The sequence below is a fragment of the Tasmannia lanceolata genome, unplaced genomic scaffold, assembly GCF_043159265.1.
Source record: "Tasmannia lanceolata isolate RefF3 unplaced genomic scaffold, GAP_Taslan_0.1 ptg000490l, whole genome shotgun sequence".
Taxonomy (NCBI): Eukaryota; Viridiplantae; Streptophyta; class Magnoliopsida; order Canellales; family Winteraceae; genus Tasmannia; species Tasmannia lanceolata.
The window spans coordinates 2,585-7,500 of NW_027519163.1; the positions used below are offsets into that span (position 1 = coordinate 2,585).

The 4,916-nt window shown below is 48.4% G+C and overlaps 1 protein-coding gene across 1 annotated transcript in view; it reads right to left on the bottom strand.

Moving 5' to 3' along the window:
- Positions 1 to 2,665: 2,665 nt before the first annotated feature.
- LOC143868496 (uncharacterized) overlaps positions 2,666 to 4,916 on the bottom strand; it is a 15,245-nt gene continuing 12,994 nt past the window's right edge. The window contains exon 1 of the mRNA XM_077376184.1: positions 2,666 to 4,916. This exon is cut by the window's right edge and continues 12,994 nt beyond it. The gene's annotated coding sequence lies outside the window, so the exon portion shown is untranslated.

A 4,916-nucleotide genomic window follows, 5' to 3' on the forward strand; every position in this document is an offset into this window, starting at 1 on the left:
CCTCCATCACCGGACTCGGTCCCGCCGATCGGGAAGATCCAAAGAACCCATCCATTTCAAAAGCAGAGAAAATCAAAGAAACGGAACCCAGAGAGAGAAGAAAAGCTTACCGAGGAGATCAGGAATGAGGCTCCGATCGACGGCATTCCGGAGGTAAGACGACGAGATTCCTCTGAGAATCGGGTACAAGAACGTATTGTCGCCGCAGTTAACGGAAGAGTCCCCGAGGACGAAGAGAGCAGAGATTATAAAGAGCGCGAAGAGAGAGCGGTTAGCGAAGAAGCAAATTTCCTCCCATCCATCCCCCATCTTGCTCTAGAAGAGAGATGAAAGGAAAGGGAAAAGATAGTGAGACTAATGGTGCTCGGGATGCACCGTGGACTGAGATTGTAACTAAACCGACTCAAAGAACGAATACCTATGACTGAACTGGTCACTTGACTGCTAAACTGAGGATGTTGACTGTGTTGAAAGACTAGGTCATCGCCCATACAACTCTTATTGGTTTTAACACTACTCTGCTATCAGAATAGGGAGATTGGTATTCAACCGAAACCCTAACCTGGACTGCTAACGGCTTCTTCTCTTGTTAGAGGAAGCCCTGGTTCAAAATCTTATTTATGTTACACGTAGCAACTCTTCTTGTTCAATCCTGACATCCGCTCTCAGGAACGATGAGAGAGTGACTAAGCCGAAAAGGTGGAGCGAGAACTGGTAACCCGGCTCGGTTCATCGATGACCGCTAACTGCATTCTTGACGGCCTGTTGTGTGCTAAGATGAACTCACACTCACAATTCAACTTCACTTCTAACTGAAGCTATAAGAGATGGTGACTAAGCCAAAGCGCGGGACTGCACTGTATTGTATGCTAATAGAAAGTCTTCGGTACAACTCTTCTTTCCTCCGTTCACCCCTCTCCTAACGAAGGCAAGGCAAGTGCCACTCCTAGCGCTAAGCATAGAAAGCTCTCACGCGCGCAATAGACTCTATCAGACTAGGAATCTGTTACCGTTCCCTAACCCAAAGAGGTTAATCGATGCAACTGCACTGTGTCTTGTGTTTCCTTGAAAGACTAGCTCTTCCTTACTGACCTTTCCTTACTCGTTGTTTAGCTGGAAGAAGCTGTCCGCTCTCAGGTTGGGCAGTAAGGGAACTGTATAATAAGGGCGTGATAAGTAAGGGAAGGGCAATCACTCATTCTTAAAACCAGCATTCTTAAGACCAAAGAGTCGGGCGGAAAAAGGGGGAGAGCTCTCCGTTCCTTGTTCTCCTGTAGCTGGATCCTCCGGAACCGCAAGAATCCTTAGAATGGGATTCCAACTCAGCACCTTTTGAGATTTTGAGAAGAGTTGCTCTTTGGAGAGCACAGTACGATGAAAGTTGTAAGCTGTGTTCGGGGGGGAGTTATTGTCTATCGTTGGCCTCTATGGTAGAATCGAATCAGTCGGGGAGGCCCTATTAGTAAGGGGAGGCGGTGGTTTACCCTGTGGCGGATGTCAGCGGTTCGAGTAAAGAAAGGGGAAGCCGAGGACCAGTAGTTGCCCGTAACCACGGCCCCGAAACGGAGCCTGCGCGGCCGGTAACCATTGGCGTAAGATCCAATCTTGAACTTGATGAGCGGAAAAGAAGACACTGTTTTAATATATGCAATTAAAAGCTCACGACGTGGATTCGAACCACCAAAGAGGCTACTTTCCCTTATAGTAGATCGTGAGATGGCAGTGATCTTTAGCTGGTCATAGCCATAATGTGCTGTTTTCATTGGAACCTTCTTTTTCAGAGCAAGACTCCCTAGTAAAGGTCATATTTAAATAGTTCCAAGGCAGGTACACATCTTTAGTTTCTTGTTACTCCATCCCTGCACTATCTGGGGTGGTTATAAGCTTAAATACAGAGGGAAGTACCTGAGCGCCTTGTCCCACTCTTCCGATTACGGGGTGACTAGTGGACGCCACCACGGGGTATGAAGCCTTGTCCTTCCTGGACGGATACATGGGTACAACCAAATCCGCATGGCACCTGAAGATGAGAAACTCACTGCCTTCAGGACACCTAAAGGAGTCTATTGCTACAAAGTCATGCCCCTTGGACTCAGGGGGCTACACAACTTATTGGGGCCATCCTCGAGATGACTGCTTCCGAAGAACATCCAAGAGTTGAAAAGCCTACAGGGGGGACTTCCCTATATCCTAAAGTTTATATCCAACCTCGCAGGGGGGTGTCAGCCATTCTCTAATAGGGGAAAGGACTACTGTTTGAATGGGATCAAGCTTGCCAGAATGCTTTCGACAGCATCAAAGCATATCTCATGAAACCCTCAGTCCTCATGAGCCCGAAAAAAGGCAAGCCACCGCTGTTATATATCACGGCGTTAAACGGTTCCTTGGCTACTCTCCTCGCCCAGCGCAATGAACAAGGGAAGAAGAACGCACTATAGGTTGCGTTGCTTTCGCGTGAAGATTGAGGGCCTGCAGACGGCAGAATTAGCGTATATAAGACTAGGTTGGTGTCAAACTTGGAGGGTGCTTTTCGAGATGCGGAATCATCACTCACACTCTTATCGGGCCGGATTTGATTCCCATATGGTGATTCACTGGAATCCTTAAAACTCACTCTTTTCTTCAGTTTGGTCTTCAGCTTCATTCTTTCTGCGTTGATTCAGCGCTTGCTGCTTAGGGCGATAGCGGCCCTCTCCTTCTACCTGCCTGCTGTTATGGTGTAAGCTACCATGGCTTCTACTTGCGCTTCGCCTTAACAGGGAGGGGCTTAGTGCGTGGCATTCTGGTTAACCCACGTGTGATGACGTTTGCGCGCAACACAGAATTAGCGTATGTTAAGAAGGATTTATATGAGGTGGTGGGATGCCGAATCGTTGGTAGTCTGATTCTGTGGACGATGCATGGAACTTCGATCTAAGTCGAGCTAGCCCTAGTATGGACGGTCTTGAGTGCCGGGACCTTAACCATATGATTCTTATCTACGATAGGGGTATTCCAGTGGTATGTTAATTTCATTTTCCGGAATGCTTCACCCAGCAAATGTAGATTCTTCCAAAGATAGACTGACTAATAGGTCTGTTCGGATTCGGATTGGAGGTCTTGGGCTTGCGCCTTCCCATTTCCTTCTAACTTCGGCTTGCTGGTGGTGGGGCGGGGAAGTAAGCAATAGCGCGAAGAGAGGGAAGTGCGCTAAAGCAGTGAGCTAGTAAGAGAGAGCGCACCTAAGAATCGGTTTTTCCGTAATAGAAGGAAGTTCCTGGTCCTGCAATTCCGGGGGGGCGGCCGGGTGGAAAAAGATAAGGTAAGCATCCAAACCAGCATCAGCCGAACTAACATATCCAGTTTATCTCGCAACATATCTAGTTTATCCTTCAGCAGCATTTCTCGAAGTAGCATTCCCATAAGCAGAGGATGAAACCCTTGCTTTTTTATCCCGACGAGGGTTTATGAATCACTCAAACGAGCCTTTCTAGCCGCATCTGAATCGGCGCATCCCTATCCATATCTTTATGCGCAGAGGCATCCAAATCCGAATCTGTAGAATCAATTGGAGAATCCCCATCCGCACCCGAATTGGCTAAATCTAGTATAGTGGGTGTTGTTCCGATGCCAAATCTAAGGAATAAAGATTTGGAAAAGGCATCTCGGCGAAAGAGGACTGAGAACCATAAGGCGAGCGCCAAAACGCTAGCACAAACAGCTCCCACAGACACGCATGATAAGGGGTGTGGGGCCAACCAGGCCACCACTTTTACCATATATGGGTCCGGACGACCCAAGAGCCCGCCACTAGAACCCAACCCTTAAGGGGCTAAGGTCCAAGGGGCGTCCCGCTAAAACAGTTTCCTTAACCTTCGGCGAATAGTAATGAGTCTTCACCGGTTCGGTGGCATCTTTGGTTGGATCTTCCTTATGAATCTGGTCTTCTCTCCAGAGGGGCTGCTCAGTCGACTGGTAGAACAAGGTCCCACGCCTCCCGGCCAACTAGGATGGGACATAAAACGTCTTCAGGTCTTGCACAACCGATACCTCCATTTTTGCCATGGATTTTGTGAGCCCATCAGGAGTGCGCATCGTCTGGACCTCTTTTCGGAGAAGAATTCCATTTCTAGAAGTCCCCTCTCGTATGTCACCTTACTCACTTCGGGCCTTTGGACGACTAAGTCAGCTCGGCTTCTCTTTCAGAATCAGATTCACTTCCGACGTGGAGCACACTTGACCCTGCGTCACTTGATGTATCATCGAGGAATACCTATTCAGATTCTGCGTTGCTTGCTGCATCGAGAATAGCTTCTCCTTCTGAACCTTCGTCATTCTTTGAAGAGGGAATTGCTGATGATTCCGACCGGCTCTGTAGTTTCGAGGCTGGCTTAGATCTTTCTGCCGTTTTGGGGAACATCTTGGCCTTCACTTCTGCTTTGGTTGGCTCCCTTTGAGGGGTCGCAGGGGCAGAAGGCTGACCGACGAACCAGGGTCTAACAGGATGCGATTGACCTTGTGATTGTCAATCTCCCCAATCACTTGGGACGATTGTGTTCAGTTGTTTTCAGCATGAGGTCGTCGTTAGTGAAGGTGACAGCAGCCGAAGACTGGGCATACAAGGCCTCCTTCATGTTCACCTCAGCGAAGTGGCTTTGATATTTGTCAGGATCCAGCAGCGCCTGGACAAACGCAGTCCTGATATCGGATGACAGCATCAGGGCATCATACACGCTGAGGAGGGCTGGAATCTTCTTCAGGTTTTAGAGGTTAGAGCAGCAGCATGTACTCTTTTGAGATAGCATTTGGTCTTAGGATTGGTACTGACCAAGTGATCAGAGGGCTCAAGGGTGCAACGTGCTAGACCTAAGACTTCAACAGGAGTGATTAAGTTTCCTAATCTTTTGGGAAAACTTTGACTACCAATCCCTCTTCTG